This window comes from Petaurus breviceps, unplaced genomic scaffold (assembly GCF_028583685.1).
Source record: "Petaurus breviceps papuanus isolate PSGF00001 unplaced genomic scaffold, PetGlider_PUasm1.0 90650, whole genome shotgun sequence".
NCBI lineage: Eukaryota > Metazoa > Chordata > Mammalia > Diprotodontia > Petauridae > Petaurus > Petaurus breviceps.
In genome coordinates, this window is record NW_027187299.1 from 5,063,975 (window position 1) to 5,082,519 (window position 18,545).

Sequence of the window (18,545 nt, forward strand, 5' to 3'; positions counted from 1 at the left end):
TTACTCTAAGACAGTAAGCTGCAGCACATTTGCTGATCTGAACTGGAAGAAGTTTTGTCACTAGGAGCTCCCCATACATAGGTCTGGTCTAAAAAAAAAAAGAAAGAAAAAAGAGAAGTCATGATACCCCCAAACTATGAAAATTATCTATTCCAAATAACCAGACTGATAACTCTCCTAATTAAGATAGATGGTAATGACAAAATGGCCCAAAAACTGGCATGCCAGCAGAAAGAAGGAACCCTGAACTAATAATAAAAAGCCTTAAGTTCTTGACCCACCTCTGGCTACTAATGAGCTATTGGGCCTTGCACAAGTTATCTACACCCCAAGAATCAGTTTTCTCAACTGCAGAGGCAAGGATTAAGCTAGGTGATCTGTAAGATCTCTCCAATCTTTAATAATTAAATTTGATTCTTAAATGTTCTGAGCAATATACCATATGAGTGCCAGAGAGAGTCCATTGGGGACACTCAACAACAACCTACAATAGGCATTTCTTTTCTCTCTTTCCCTCTCCTTTGTCTCTCTTGTCTTTTATTCCTCAAATTCATCTCTTTTACCACCTTTCCTGATTATGCTTTAAGGTCTGCCAGTAGCATGACCAGGTACCACTTATACCAGGGGTAGGGAACCTGCAGCCAAGAGGGTCACATGTGGCCTTCTAGGTCCTTGAGTGCAGCCTTTTGATTGAGTTCAAGTTTTACAGAAAAAAATTCTTTTATTAAGGGAATTATTCTGTGAAGTTTGGATTCAGTCAAAGGGATACACTTGAGGACCTAGAGGGTCATATGAGGCCACAGGTTCCCCACCCCTGACTTATCTTTTTTAGTATCACTTAGGGGTTACTAATATCTGGCCTAGAAACACACAGGGATATTGTGGAAGGATCAACTTTGGGAGAGAGGGAATGAAGTCTGTAGGACATATGGTGGGCCTACCATTTACAAAAAATGCTAAGCTATTTAGGGACTGATTATCCAACTGCGTTGTCTAAGAATCTTCTTTCTGAAAAAAGGAGGGAAATTCCAGATGGTCAATTTTGCTACGTTAGCAGTTCTGATATAAGGGGTTGATGAAAGATGGTATTTAACTAAAGTTTAAACTGAAATATTGTAATAATCTATGAATTCTGGTCTGGACATTCTAAAAAGCAATTTGGAACATGCCCCTAAAAGCCACTAAATTATGCATACCCTTTGACTCAGCCATACCACTACTAGACCTTAACCTCCCAAAGAGATCAAAGAAAGAGAAAAAAAGATACATATGTACAAAAATATTTATAGAAACTTTTTAAGTTACAGCAAAGAACTGGAAACCAAGGGAATACCCATTAGTTGGGGGGATTGTTGAACAAATTACTGTATTGTAAAATAATGTAATTTTACTGTACCCTAAGGAAAGACTAAAAAAAACAGCTTCAGATAAACCTGGGAATAAATAAATTTGCTTCAGGATGAAGCAAGCAGAACCAAGAGAACAATGTTTAAAATAACAACATTGTAAGAAAAACAACTTTGGAAGACTTAGGAACTCTGATCAATGCAATGACCAACCACTAATTATGAAGTAGGCTACCTATTTCCCAGTGGAAAGGAGATGGATTCAGAATACAAAATTTTTGACCAGTGTAGGAATTTGATTTGTTTGACTTTGTATATTTGTTACAGAGTTTGGTTTATCTTTTTTTCTTTTTCCTTATCCCCAATTTGCAAGGTGGAATAGGGATAAAGTAGTAAAATAAAAGGAAAAAAATAAAAGAAGGGAAAGATGGTCCTTGAAGACTTTGTTTTTTAATACACATAAGAGGACAGGAGGAAAGTAAAAAAAGAATCATAGATAAATACAATGACTTTAAAAGCTATATGTAGAATTTATTATTTTAAAAGAAAAACACGCTTTGCATAATAGAGATTCAGAGTTTCATGAACAATTCTCTTTTTCTGTTCCAATATGTATGGAAAGGCTCCCTTTATTTGATGTTTGTTGAATTCAAAGTTTTTTAAAAGGTCCTTTTTTTTAATGCAATCTATAGATTCCAATTGTCAAGCCTCTTCCTGTCCCCAATTAGCAAATCTATAGATTCCAATTATCAAGCCTCTTCCTGTCCCTAATTAGCAAAGATAATCAAGAGTTGGCCATGAGGGGGCTACAGTCCTGAGAAAAGAGGGACAAAGATTTTCCAAGGCAAATTTTCTCAAGGCCCTCTGTCTATCTGGAGTTGTATGAAGACGTTGCAGAAGCTGATGATCAAATACATTTTGAATCATATGGGAAATTCTTTAATCTAAATAAGATACAAATGACAGCAAAAAGTCCTTGATATGGCACAAGGATAATTTCTCTTGAAGTATACTCAGAGGTCATATAAGATAACATGGATTATTTTGCCAATTCAACAAAACTAATTGGTCCATACAGAGTAGGTCAATACAGACCCATAATAAGGTCAAAAGAGCACTGGACTTGGAAGCTAGATCTGGGTACATCTCTCAACTATGTACAATCTTGGACAAATCACATCACCTCTTGGTTTCCCAGATTGTAAAATTAGGATAACAGTACCTACACTACCCACTTCATGGTGCTATTGTGGGGGATCAAATATCAAAAAAGTATATAAAGCACTTTGTGACCACTATGAATGAATCCTATAGCCTTAAGTTATTGTTTTTAGAAGGTTTAGTCCATTCTACATAGACTGGTATATAACCAATGGCTCTGGGGACAAAAGACCTGGCTTCAACCCTGGCCTCTGATATTTCCTACCTGTGTGACCTTGGGCAAGGCATTTGACTACCTTGGGCCTTGGTTTCTTCATATGTAAAATAAATGAGTTTAACTAGTTAGTCTTTGATATCCTCTCTAGATCTATGTACAATTCTGTGAACAGAAAAACCTATGTATTATCAGATTTGCAATCTCCATAAAGCACTGAAGTCTCCCATGGAATTCTGCTACCTAGAAATAATCTATCTGTTGGTACTCTGATAGACAAGGAACTCAGAAACAAAATCCACAAGGCTAAAGAGAGTGTCCTTCTGGAAAAGAAGTCAAAGGGTGGTATAAATAATATGTATATTATATACATATATGTATACACACATAGAATATCTATATGCAGAATAAATTTTGTTCAGTTGTTTTCAGTCATATCTGACTCTCCATGACCCCATTTGGGGTTTTCTTGGCAATGACACTGGGATGGTTTGCCATTTCCTTCTCCAGTTCATCTTACAGATGAGGAAACTGAGCAAGAGTTAAGTGACCTGCCCAGGGTCACACAATTAGTAAGTGTCTGAAACCTGATTTGAACTCATGTCTTCCTGACTCCAGGCCTGGCATTCTATCCACTGCACCACCAAGCAGCCCCTACCCAGAATAAATACAAAGTAGTTAAATACAAGATAGTTGTGGAGGGAGGGAACTGATAGGTTTGTGTCCGGTGTGAGACAGGAGAATCAAGAAAGTCTTTGTAACCAGATAACACTTGAACAAGGGTCTTGAAAGTGATGAGGGATTATATAAAGTGGGAGTTAAGAGGGAGCTCATTCTAGACATAGGGGGTATGCAGAGCAAGGATATGGAGACTGAAGATAGACTGCCATGTTTGAATAACATTGCTGGATTGGAGAATCAAGATGGGAAGGAAAAAGTTTCCTTTCCTGGAAAGAAAAGGTAAGAAGAGCTCAAGAAGGATTTTTGAAGTCAAACAGAGGAATTTCCATTTTGTCCTTGAGTCACTATATTATTACAAACCCAGGTCTCTGATGAGCTCCTATCATTATTATTATTATTAATAATATTTCTTATTTATTAGTTACTATTTCTACTTATATCATTCTTATACCATAAATGTACTGTGATAGCTGCTTCTATTTAAACAATCAGGATCAACCAGACTCATTAAGAAACCTTGAGGTATGATGAGGATGTCTTAAGCAAGAAACAACATATAGACTATCAGCAGGCAGAGCAGATATAAAGGGAAGCCTAGGGGATTTGGAATCAAAAGATTTGAGTTTGTGGAGCGGCCAGGTAGCACAGTGAGTAAGAGCACCGGCTCCAGTGTTGAGAAGACCTGGAGATCGAATCCTGGGCTCAGACACTTAGCACCCACCCAGAAACACCTGGCCGTGTAACCTTGAGCAAGTTACTTAACCCCAATTGCTTAGGGGCGGCCAGGTGGCTCAGCAAGTAAGAGCACCGGCTCCAGTGTCAGGATGACCTGGATCAAATCCGGGCTCAGATACTCAGCACCACACCCAGAAATAAAAACTGGCCATGTAACCTTGAGCAAGTTACTTAACCCCGATTGCTTTAAAAAAAAAAAAAAAAGATTTGAGTTTGAGTCTTAGAGTCACTATTTACTTGGCATGTAACATTACCCAATAAATAAATATATTACATTTTATATTCAAAAATATTGTATTTCCTACTTATGTTTAAATTTTATAATTCTGTGTTTAATCATTCTGTGTATTTGTCATTCATATTTATTATAATTTTATGTGCAAAATAAACTATATATTCAATACTATCTAAAGTATATTTATAGAAATGCTCTAGTAAACAATTGCTAGTCAACAAGTACTTATTAAGCATTTACCATATATCAAACACCATGGTAAGCTCTGGGAATACCAAGAAGGGATAAGGGAGAGTCATTCCCTACCTTAAAGGAGTTCAAAGTCTAATTGAGAGGTAATATGCAAATTACTATGTCCAAACAAAATATGTATAAAATATTGGAGTTTAATTTGTTAACTGAAACCTCTTAGTTGGTAAGCCAAATTGGCAGTGGCAGTATGTGTCTGGTAATAAGAAATAAAAAACTTTAAATCCTGGCTCTTTGATTTGATATCACTCACACACATACACACACACACACACACACACACACAAGCATGTATATATGTGAGTATGATAAATGATATGTGTCTATATGCCTATAAATATATGTTGTTGTTGAGTCATTTTTCAGTCATGTCTAACTCTTTGTGACTCCATTTGGGGTTCTCTTGGCAAAAATACTGGAGTGGTTTGCCATTTCCTTCTTCAACTCATTTTACTGATGAGGAAACTGAGGTGAGCAGGGTTAAGAGACTTAGTCACATATAGCTAGTGAGAATTTAGGCCAGATTTGAACTCAATTCTTCCTGACTCCAGGCCAGGCAGCTCCATCCTCTGCACCACCTAACATGTACACCTGTGTACACACACACACACACACACACACACACGTGTGTGTATATGTATATATGTACATGTACGTATATTTATCTAGAAATTCCCATAGCTAACATGTAATAAGTTACTTGACGTTCCAGAGAAAATGACTACATCCACCTGAGAGGTGCTCCGCTTTGCCCCACAGCAGTGTTTGAGGATGAAAGCATGCTATGAACTATATAGTGCTTTACAAATGTCAGCTATCATTACCATTTTTGTTTTGTAAATTTCAGAGCTTGAATTTAAGGAAATTGGGTTATCAGATCAAAATAAAGGTCCTCTGTTTGTTTGAAGTCCTTTATAGTAAAGTCAGAGTTCAGTAGTCCATAGTTAATTTAAAAGTTTTTAAAATGTACCCCATGTTCTTTTTTTTTTTTTAACAAAATAAACCAATTCACTGCTTGCAAAGCCACAGCAACAGCTTGGTTTGTGAAGAAACTAAAATGACATCATATAAGGGGAAATATGCATTTAATTGCTAACATCTGAAAAATAAGCCTTCATGACCAACACTCCCATAAAATTAAAGCTATCTGACACTCCTGAAGCATCTTCCCCGGCCTTTCCAGGATGTGTGAACCACACAAGGCATCTATCTGGTTTCTCTCAGCCTTCCTCTCCAATGCTCTGCAGTAGGGCTGGCTCCACCATATGTGAGACTAGTGTATTACCTCTAGGAAAAAGGCCCATCTAGAGACTGCCTCTGGAAGAGTCCATTCTTCCATCATCCTTCCTACCACAGATGCTGGAGAGGAAAAAGAAAAAACAACCAGAGGTCATTTCTCCATCACACCTTCCAACCTGACAGACAAAAAGGGGTGCTTGCCCTGAAGATTATAGAATCTGAGTTCAAGTCTTGACTCTGCTACTTCCCACCTGATTAAATTCTACAAAGAGTCCAACAATAAGTATTTATTAATAAGCTACTATTAAAAATTGTGATAAACACTCAAGACATAAAGTCAAAAGTGAAAAAGTCCTCCCCTCAAGGGTCTTCCAATTCTATGGGGGAGGCAACATGTACTCTTAGTGTGGATCTATACAAAGTAGATAGAAGGTAGCTGAGTGGCACAGTGGATAGGATACTGGAATACTAAGCCTGGAGTCAAAAAAGACCTGAGTTCAAATCCATACTCAGTTACTAGTTATGTGACCCTGGACGACTCACTTAACACCTATATGACTCAGTTTCCCCATGTGTAAAATGGTTGTGATAATCCTAGCACCTACCTCCCAGGGTTGTTGTGAAGATTTAATGAGATAATAATTATAAAGTGCTTAGCACAGTAAGTGCTACATAAATGTTAATTATTGTTGTTGTTATTTTTGTAGGTTGTGCAGTAGAGTTCCAGGTCTGAGGTCAGGAAGACCTGAGTTCAAATCCAGCCTCAGACACTTATTAACTGTGTGATTCTGAGTAAGTCACTTTACCCCTTTTTGCCTCAGTTTCCTCATCTATAAAATGACCTGAAGAAGGAAATGGTAAATCATTTGGTACCTTTGCCAAGACACGACTGAAAACAACTGAACGACAACAAAAAAATTGTTCTTATTACAAAAACAGTATGGTGTACTGAATGGAGATCCTGTCTCACATTCAGGATGAGCTGGGTTCAATTTCCACTTCCGACACATAAAATCAGAGACTCCCAGATCTAGAGATCAAAGAGACATCAGAAGCCATCAAGTCCAGTCCCATGTTCATTTTACAAAGAAGGAAACTGAATCTTAGGGAGATTAAGTGACTTGCCCAAAATCACCCTGGTAGGAAAAATCAAAGTGGCTCTGGGTAAGTTACTTAACTTCTCAGTGTCCCTAGACAACTGAACTCATGGATCTGGACCAAAAAAAAAAAAAAAAACAAAACGTTTTTAAACAAATAAACAAAAAAACCAAGGTAACTTTGAGGATGGAAGAATTACATTTGAGCCAAACTTTGAAAGAAGCCAGGAATTCTAAGATCTGGGAGGGCTGAAGGAGGGCTGTTCCTGGGGATAGCCTGTGCAAATAAGCTCAACAAGCCTTTATTAAGAGCCTACTATTTACCAGGCACCTTGCTAAGCATACCAAGACAGTATATGGAATGTCATGTGTGAGGAAAAGCAAAAAGACAGTTTGGTTGAACTGTAGAATATATAAAGAAGAATATGGTAAAACTCTAGGTTGGAGCCTAATCATAAAGGGCTTTAAAATACCAAACCTAGAAGTTTAGTGCTGGATCCTACAGGCAATAGGGAACCACTACAACTTAATGAGTATAAGAGTGACTTGGTTAGACCTGTGCTTTAGAAATATCGCTTGACTTAATCCTCTCCAAAGACAGTCACTTTTACTTCTCTGGGCCTGTTTCCTCATCTATAAAAGGAAGGTATTATATCAGATGATCTTAAAATTTCCTTTCAGTTTGAAATCTCAACACCTCACTACTCAACAGTTCAAACCTCACCACCATTGACTCCCCATGAAGTGTTAGATACTAATTAAACCTGTCCCACTGCTCCTTTTACTCACCTTCACCCTCAAAAAGAAAAGAAAAAAAAGGGAAAGAAATAATCATCCCTGCCCACTGATTCCCAGTCCCAGAAAGAACCCTGGTTATAAAGAATATGAACAGGTTAGGAAATTACCTAGCACCTGTGCTAAATACAGACACCACATGGCTCTAACACATTGAAAATTATGAACGTTATATTTAAGCAGATGTTTTCTTTGGTGGGGGGAATGGGAGGAGGAGATTGTATAGAATTAAACTTTTTTTATCCAGTGTAAAAATGACTCAAAAATTACACCTACTTATAGATGTTCTGTTCTGATGACTGAGTCAGAGACCATCAGGTAAGCAGTGCTTCTTGTCACCTGACTGACCATATTCTCAAGAATAAAATTCACAGATGGCACCCTTGTCCTTGCCAGGCAGAAGGGTCTACTCTAAAACAATAGTAGTCATGTTTTCATTATCCTGGCTCCTAACCTCAACAGCATCACAAAACCTAGGGAGCTCCTTAGGACAAGATCAGACAAAGAATATAGGTGGTTAGACCTATAAGGAACTTAAAGATCCTCCAAGTTCAAGTCCTTCATTTTAAAAAGGATAAAACTGGGACACAAAAAAGTGAAATGTCTTATTTGCACATGGTCTCTCAGCTAACAAATATCAGGGTTGGGAATATTAGGTACGGGGGGGGGGGGGGGGGGATCAGCATTTTTCCCTCAAAAACAAAAGCATTTAAGAAAATTGAGATGGGAGTGGGGAGAAGCTGAAATGTAGGTCCTTGGAGATGGGATACTGCAATGATGGGGGAGCATAGGTGTCCTAGTTGGGCAAAGAACTGGGACAAGTTTAATCATCTAATGCAGGGATAGGGAAGACTATGAGACAGGGACCAGTAGATCAGTCAATAAACAATTATTAAGCTCTAAGGGTTGTGCTAAACACTTAGGGATATAAAGTAAAATAAAAGACATTCCTGGCCTCAAGGGGTTCACAGTCTACTGGAAGAGAAAACATGCAAATGATTTTGTACTACACTAAGATATATTCAGGATAAATTAGAGGTAATCAACAGAGAGAAGACACTAAAATTAAGGTAGATTGGCAAAGGCTTCCTGTAGAAGGTAGGTTTTTTGCTGAGTCTTGAAGGAAGCCAGGGAAAGTAGGAGGCAGAGATAAGAAGGAAGAACATTTGGGAAGTGGGGCACAGCCAGCGAAAACGACAGGAGTTGGGAGATGGAAGAGCAAGAAAGCAATGCATTGGCAGTTACAAAGTGCAGGGAGACTGGAAAGGTGGGGGTGGGAGGGCAGATGACGAAGGGCTATGAAGACGAAACAGAGGATTTTGTATTTGATCCCAGAGGTGCCAGGAAGCCACTGTAGTTCACTGAGTAGAGAGGAGTGATACAGTCAGACTTGCTGTTTAGGAAAATCACTTTGACAGCTGAGTGGAAAATAAACTGAAAGGAGCAGAGACTTGCGGCAGGCAGACCAGCCAGCAGGTTATAGAACTACCAACAGGGAAGTGTTCCCCTGCATCACTGACCCTAAGCCTTGATTACTCTACCCTAGTTGTGGCCCTATGAACCAATCAAGACTTAGTGGATTTGAAGACTGTTTTCTTATGTCCAACCACAAATGCAACTCTGATATTTCCAATTAAGACCTTCTGGATGATTAAACAGAGCAGTTCCATAAATATACATTATATATTTTTGCTAATATGTATTAACTGTTTCATGTTTATTTTAAAACAAGTATAACTCTCTGTTTAATGCATCAGCCCAATCTAAGGGGCAAAGTGCTGACTGATGGATAACACAATGATAACATATGGGAGAAATAGAGATCTGCTGTGAACCATTTCTTGTTCAAGGCTTGTAAAATTAATACCTCCTGCCTGCAAACTTTAAAGGAGTTCTGCTACCAATCTAATTAATAAAAAGTGTCTGTACCATCTTTCTGGTACTCACTGATGGACTTGAATGAGAAGCCCAGTGAATAGACTGATGCTTATCCTACTGGATCTCTGGATGTGCTTTTTAAAATTTCTCATTCATTTTCAAATCCAACTTTTCCAGACCTCCACTGTTGTACCATGGGGAGACATATCTTTATGTAATCTTAACTCTTTTATGCTACCTGAATGAATTATTTTTCTATCCTTTCCCATGTTAAAAAAAATGTATTAACCAAATATTTTTTCCTTTAAATCTCTCTCATTTTGGAAAACCACAGGATGATAATATGATAACCAACCACACATGAGCATTAGTAATAAAAGATTTTTTAAAAGACAGATTTAAATAAAATATCCCTCATTATCATGCTTAATTCTTATCTTCTGTTAGGAATGCAGCCATCTGGAGTCTTATGGAAAGGTGGGTATTTAAACAGCACCTACATAATATGCATATAATGTAATGCAAAGCCTACAGAAGGCGTTTTAAACCAGATCTGAAGAAGAAAGGTCTTATTATTGAAGAGAAATGTATTTGTTGTGATTTCCGTTATTTTTATTCTGCATTTTATTACAATCAAGACCGGTTATCTGAAGTTGATAACTTGACATATTTCTTTTGAAGTTCCGCTCCATAAATTGTACCCCTGTGATACACCAAAGTAACTCAAACATGCGTTGCTACATCGCCCTCTTGTGCCCAAAGAAAGGCAACAAAATTGTGGCCCTAACTCCCTTTCTGAGCAAGAAAACCTATCATTACCTTAATTACTGCTTAATTAGACAATTTCATCAAGGTCAGAGGAATCCAACCAGAGCATAAAGGCTACAAAGAAGAAGATGTACCTTTTCATTTTCTTTTCAATGTGATATGAATGTGATTTAAAAAAAAAAACTATTCAATTCTCCAAACACAGATCCAGAACTTGGAACTCTCCCTACTTAGGACTGGAAGAAAACTGAGAACTCAGTTATTCTACACAGCTCACTACTCTCTTTCATTTCACAGACGCAAAAACTGGCCCAGAGAAGTTATGTGACTTCGCCAATGTCATCTAGAGATTTAGTGCTAATCAAGACCAAAACCTAGGTAGGTCTCCTGATCCCTTATTTCCCTGCTCTTCCCGTATAACATTCCTCCTAACAAAATCAGCTTCGTCACTTTAAGAAGGGATTATATAAGGTGTTGGAACTGTAGTCAGGAATACATGGATTCAAATTCTGCCTTAAACTTTGGGGCAAGTCATTAAACCTTTCTAAGGCTCAGTTTTCTCATCTATAAAATGGAATTGATAATAATATCCACCTCACAGGGATGTTGTGAGAATAAAACAACATGAGTAAAAAACCACTTTTGAAACCTTAAGGTATTATGTAAATACTAGCTAATATTATTTGAAAAGTTCTTCTTATATATTTTTTGAGCAGGATGTTAAGTAGAGATCATGTTTATTTAATGATAGATAATGTATCATTGGATGGTAGATGATGTATATATGATACATTACATATCTCTATATCATATATAACTTTTGTGGTCAGACAGTTCAGCATCAAGATCCTGAGGAACAACCTTCAAGATCTAGCCTACTGGTAGTTGAGACTCAGAATCATTCCAGTGGCTATGTCTTCATACACACACATGCACACATATGTGCATGCACATACATATACATGTGTGTATACATGCATGTGTATGTGTCTATTTCCGATGACATATGTTCTATATACTTTAAATAGACTTATTTGAAGGGATGGTATGAGATCAGTGGAATAGATTAGTTATACAATACACACTAGTAAATGATTATAGTAATCTAGTGTTCTCACTATTTGACAAAAATTACTGAGAAAACTGAAAAGCAGTTTGGCATAAATTAACTATAGACTAATATTCACACCATATACCAAGATAAGGTCAAAATGGGTACATGATTTAGACATAAAAGGTCATACCATTAGCAAATTAGGAGACCATGAAATAGTTTGTCTATGGATAAGGAAAGAATTTATGACCCAACAAGAGATAAAGAATATTACATAATGCTAAATGGATAATTTTGATTACATTAAATGAAAAGGTTGTTGTAGAAACAAAACCAACACAGTTAAGATTAGAAGGAAGGCAGAAAACTTGGGTGGGGGAAGGAATTTTATACCAAGTTTCTCTGACGAAGGCTTTATTTTCCAAATACAAAGACAAATGAGTTAAATTTATAAAATTATAAGTCATCTCTTAATTGATATGAACAAAGGATATGAGAAGACAGTTTTCAGATGAAAAAAATCAAATCTATCTATAGTAGTATGAAAAAATGTTCTAAATCACTAATGAATTAGAGAAATGCAAATTAAAAGAACTCTGAGGTACCACCTCATAAGTACCAGATTGGTTAATATGACAGAAAAGAAAAATGACAAATGTTAGAGGGGGTGTGTGAAAATTGGGAAACCAGTGCACTGTTGGTGGAGTTATAAACTGATTCAACCATAATGGAGAGCAAATGGGACAATGCCCCAAAGGCTGTAAAACCATGCATACCCTTTGACCCATCAATAATACCACTAGGCCTGTATCCCAAAGAGATTTTCAAAAGTTGGTGGGGTGGGGAAGAAGGTCTTACATGTACAAAAATATTAATAGTAGCTCTTTTGTGGTGGCAAAGAATTAGAAATTGAGTGGATGCCCGTCAATTGGAAAATGACTGAACAAATTGTGGTACATGATTATGATACTATTGTGCTCTATAAAAAATGAACAGAACCAACATTGTATCTAGTAACAGTAGTATTACAAGATGATCAACTGTGAATGACTTCTAGTTATTCTCAATAATGCAATGATTTAAGACAATTATGAAGGATTCATGATGAAAAATGCTATCCACCTCCAGAGAAAGAACTGATGAAGTCTGAAAGCAGAATGAAGCATTTCCTTCCTTTATTTTTCTTGAGGTTTTTTTTTGGGGGGGGGTCTGTGTTTTCTTTTACAACATAACTAATATGGAAATATATTTTGCATGACTGCAAATGTATAACCTAAAATTGCTTGCCTTCTCAAGGAGGGGAAGGGAGAAGAAAAAGTTGGAATTCAAAATTTTTTTAAATGTTAAAATTTTTTTACACATGATTAGAGAAAAATATGAAAATAAAGACCTGTGTATATAATACAAATATATTAGTACATACAGATATGTTTACAGTATATATAACTTTTCTATGCTGCAGATATAAGATGTACCAAAAGTCTTAGAGAAGTTCTAAGCTGCTTAAGCCCTAAGGCCTGCCTTGAACACTTCTGAAAATCCTAGTACCATTTTAAGCTATTTAATAGCTTGAATAAAGCTTAAATCACTTTGGTAAAACTATTCTTTAATAGATTAAAACAGCACTAAGACTTCTGGGACATGTACATATTGCTGCTATATAGTATCCACATAGCCAACCGATGTGCCTAGGCACACTAGTATTTCCCAGGACCTGTATTAGGCGCTAAGGACATAAAACACAGTAATTTCTGACTTCAAGGAGCATATACAGAAGCAAGGGAGAAGAATCAACAATGAAACATATAAATAAATAAATAACATATTCAAAGCAATTTCTGGGAAAGGAAATCACAAGTCTAATATAGGGATCATTTTGTTGACAATACAATAAAGACACTAAAGGGTACAATGGAAGGGTAGAGAAGAATTGGGAGAGATGGAGCTGACATTAATGCTACCTATAACTTAAAAATAATATTCCAGATGTAGTCTGACCAAGGCAGAGTATGACAACTCTCCTCCTACATTCTGGACACTTTATCTTAATTCAGTTTAAAATGACATGAGATTTTTTTTTAGCTGCTACATCATTTACTCATATTGAATGTGCAGACCATTAGACCTCCTCCTCCCCTGATTTTTTTTCCCATAAATTTTTAACTGTTGTACTTCTGAAATGGCTTTTTTTGTACCTAAATGTAGGGCTTTACATTTGTGCCTGGCAATTTCATCTTATTAAATTCAGTTTGTGGTTTTAGTCTTTTGTAACAGGGGACTAGCCAATGAACCCAATCGTTATAAGCATGCAGAGTGCTTGGCTGACACAGTTCCATGTGTACTTTGGAACGTGCATAGACATTCTGTAACTTGTTCTTAGTATGTTCAAATGAGGAGGCAAGGACTAAGCCTTTGGTGGAGAGAGGCCTCAGGCCTTTATCTTCCTCGAAGCTACCACAAACATGGTCCATCAGTGCATGACCTCATTGTTGCTTCCATCCCTGTTGTATCTATATTATTACTGCTTTTACATAAAGGGGACTGGAGTTAGATATACAATGTTGTAAACTCTGAAATATCAGGAAAGCAAGCCACTGAGAGATCCAGGAACAGAGTGCATGCCAGGTGGTGTGATCAAACAGGCCAGCATCAAGGCCCTGAGGAGCAACCTTCAAGACCCCGCCTCTGAGACTCAGAATCGTTCCCTTGCTATGTCATATTTGGTTGGAAACAACTGATGTAGAAACTATGTTAAATCTAAGCCCATTTTCCCCAAGGAGAAGGTGGTATAGGCAGAGTATATCCCCAATTATTGAAGGGAAATGTTTGTACTTTTGTTCTTGCCAAATCTTCAAAGGAAAAACCTTTTTATAAGAGCTAATCAATGTTCATCGGTTAAATGGAAATTGAGTGTTCTTCATTCACAGTTAAAAGTGGGGGATAGGGGCGGCTAGGTGGCGCAGTGAGTAAAGCACTGGCCCTGGAGTCAGGAGGACCTGAATTCAAATCCAGCCTCAGACACTTAACACAAAACCTAGCCCTGTGAGCTTGGGCAAGTCACTTAACCTCAATTGCCCTACAAAAAAAAGGCAAAAAAAAAAAAAAGTGGGGGATACCACTCCAGAATGGTAGCTGGAGCCAATGACATTGGAGAAGAGATGCAATCAACCCGTCAGGGGTGCTCCCAGACCTGTGAGGCAGGGACCCAACTGACCTTATACTGGGAGACAGCCCAGAGTAATAACTACACCATCAAGAACATTTTGGATCTGAGGAAAATTAATATTATGCCATATCATTTGATAATCTCTGTAATCCATCCTTTTTCCCTACTATTTGGTCAAAACCCTCTCTCTCTCTCTGCCTGATTCAAAAGGAAACCTCCTGGTTACCACCAATCATCTTGATTTTTGTGTTGCCACAGGACTTCATGACTCAGGAAAGGAGAATGAAGTTGATGGCTTTGCTCAGCTCAGCCTCACTTAAATCCAATTCCAGGGCAAGTGAAGACAGCATCCAGTGATGTCACTGGTCCTCTTCAAAAAGCAGAGGACAAACAACAAGGTGTGGTTAAGGAATGTGACCACTGCACGAAAAGGGACAATCTGCTCTTTAGCCACCATTTTAAAGTGACAGCCACCTCCCCTGGCTTCTGTTTACCTTATAAACAGAAAACCAGTCTAGGTCTGGCCTTGAGGCTACATGTAGCCTTCTAGGTCTTCAAGTGCAGCCCTTTGACTGAATCCAAACTTCACAGAACAAATCCTTTTATGGATGGCCACATGTGGCCTCAAGGCTGCAGGTTCCCCACCCCTGGTAGGCCCTATCCAAGGGATGACTTTATTGTCCTTGCTTCCCCTTTTCAAAGTTTTTTAGTATCAGCTTCATAATGGTGGAAGTTCATAGAGCTGCTCCATAGAACAATCCCTGCTGTGGGTTTTTCTGCCAGAATCACCCTTTACCATGACCTCTTTCTAGAAACTGCCCAGCTCTTAGTTTCATTCAGCATTTAAAGCAGTATCTAACATTTCCTGACTTGGTCTCCAAGGAGAAGGCTAAACAGGGGAGATCCAGATTAGGGTGGTTTTGTTTTCTAGCCAGGATTACTAGAGGTATTCGACAATCATCAAACAATTAGCATTCTTTAATTGCCAGAGAGGGGCAGGATCATCTACACCTGAAGGCCAACCCACCTACCAATCTGGATTGGTAAAATATTAATAAAACATCTTAGTAGTAAAGCGAATAGAGATACACTATCTCACAAAGCACATCAAAACTCATGTTTTCTGAGTCCCTCTGACTTATGCTATAGGAGTGATCAATCCTCTTTGAAGACATTCACTCATTTAAACATATATTTATTAGATTCCTATTGTCTACATATCCTGATATTAAACATAAACAGGAATATATGACAGTCTCTGTCCCCAAGTTGCTTATAATACACTTGCAAAGACAAACACATGAATCCCCATGTGAAGCAGTGAAATAATAATGGATTATTACATTAATACATAGGATCCCTTGGGGTCACATGTTGAATCAGTTTTCAAATGTAGTATTCTTTATGTTTTAGGGCGGCCAGGTAGCACAGTGAGTAAGAGCACCGGCTCCAGTGCTGAGAAGACCTGGAGATCGAATCCCGGGCTCAGACACTTAGCACCCACCCAGAAACACCTGGCCATGTAACCTTGAGCAAGTTACTTAACCCCGATTGCTTTAAAAAAACATATATATATTCTTTATGTTTTATTATACTTTCATTTATTTTGCTAAATCTTTCCCAATTAGATTTTAATCTGGTTTGGACCACAGTTGAGAGCTCTGTGGTTTGCATGTGACCTGCAGGCCACATGTTTTGATACCTCTAGCCTAGAACTTTTGGGGAAGGCCTCATAAGCAATTAAAGATTTGAGCTGGACCCTAAAATATAGGTAAAAATGCATAATGGCCAAATGGGTAAAGGGGAAGTAAAACATGAAAAAAAATCAATCAGCAAGTATTTATTAAGCACCTATTGTATACCAAGCACTATACTAAATATATTCACTCATCCACAAAAAAAAAACTGATCATTGTACTCAATGGGGAATAGTCAGAAAAGAATGGATAGGTAAAGTGGAGCTGGATTGTGGAAGAATTTAAATGCCAGTCTGGGGAATTAAGATTTTGTCTTATCGGCAATGGGGAGATTGCTGATATGAGCATGGGAACGACATCAATCAGTTAACAAGTAATAAGTGCCTACTACATGCCAACCACTGGTGACTGCTGCTGAGAATACAAATATAAAGAATGAAACAATCCCAACTCTCATTGAGCTTATATTCCAACAGGGAAAACAATAAACATATATAAATGGATAGAGAATATATATTCCAAAAGTTTAATGCAGATTTAAGCTTTAATGAGCTCAAAGGATATTCCAAAATATTCCAAAAGTTTAGTGCAGATTTAAGCTTTAATGAGCTCAAAACTGCACTGACTTTCAGAATGCCTTGTATAAAGAAAATAAATACAAATTAATACGGAGCAATTAAATGCCAGGTAGTTTCAGTGGGAGGAGGGCACTAGCATGATCAGGAAAGGAAATAATAATACTAGCTGGCATTCATATAGAGTTTTAAGGTTTGCAAAGTACTTCACAAATATCTTATTTCATCTCCACAAAAACCAGGGGAAATAGGTGTCATTATTAGCCCTATTTTACAGATGGACTGAGGCAGACAGAGGTTAAGTGACTTGTCCATGGTGTTGAAGGTCATATATGAACTCAGATCTTCCTGACCAGGTATTTGAGCTCTGTTTAAGGAAACACAATATTGTAAGAGGCAGGGGGATAAGAAGGGAGTATACTCTAGGCATGGGGGATAAGGCAAAGGCATGAAGACACAGCATGGAATATCATGTGGGAGGAACCAGGAAAAAAACCTAATTTGTCCAATGAAGTTGGAAAGATAGTTTGGGGTCAGGTTGTATATGGTTTTAAAAGAGAAATAGAAGAGTTTGTACTTGATATTAGAAGCAATAGGATGTCACTAGAATTTACTGAGTAGGAGAGAGACCTTGTCAAATTTTCACTTAAACAAAATTGCTTGGGTACCAATGTGGAGAATCAACAGAAAGAAACTTGAGGCAGAGAGACTAATTAAGAGACTGCTGCAATAATCTAGGGAACAGATGATAAGGGCCCGAACTAAGATAGTCATTGGGTAAGTATAGAAAAGGGGTCATATCTGAGAGACGTCATTGAGGTAGAAATTGCAAGATTTGGCAACTGACTGAATATGTGGGGAAGGGAGAATGAGGAGTCAAGGATAATGCTGGAATTAAAACCTGGAAGATTGAGAGAATACCAGTAACTCTGACAGAAACTGGGAAAGTTAGAAGAGGGCTAGGTGGGAGAGGGTGGGGATGTAATGAATTCTGTTTGGGGCATGCTGAGTCTGAGATATCTCTAGACATCTAATTTGAACTATCCAATGGGGAAACTGGCAACATGAGACTCAGGGGAGAAAGCAAGATATATAGATCTGCGAGTTATCAGCAAAGGTAAGATAATTAAATCCATGAAAAGTGATGAGGTCACCAAAAGAGAGAGTATAGAAAGGAACAGGGGACATAGGATAGGGTCTCAGGGAATACCCATATTTAAGGAATATGATATGGATAATGAATCAGCCAAAGGGACTGAGAAGGAGCAGTCAAACACGTAGGAGAAGAACTGAGAGAGTAATGAGAATCATCATTATAATTTTTAAATGAATTTAGAAACAGAATGAGCTGAATTATTTTCTTCTAGAAGTACTGACCTTGAAATTTTTCAGGAAGGATACCTCAACACCAGTCAGCTAGCTAATGTTTTCACATTTCTAGAACCTGAATGCTTCTGTGCTATGTGAAGCAAGATCCAAGGCTCACTGTACCTGGCCCAAAGGTCCCTGTCAGCCTTGTAGGCTAATACAGAAAGATCCTTTTGAAAGCTGCCTTACATAAGCCTTTCACCTAAATTCACTGAAATGTTCTGTGTCCCTTGATTTCAAAGAGAGCAAAAAATAGTAACAGAGGTTGAAAGCCTTCATAATGTTTG

At 37.7% G+C, this 18,545-nt stretch overlaps 1 protein-coding gene across 1 annotated transcript in view; it reads right to left on the bottom strand.

Annotated features, from left to right (window-relative positions):
* The window catches only part of DISC1 (DISC1 scaffold protein), a 555,671-nt gene that overhangs the window by 223,994 nt on the left and 313,132 nt on the right, over positions 1 to 18,545 (bottom strand). The gene's annotated exons all lie outside the window — the stretch shown is intronic.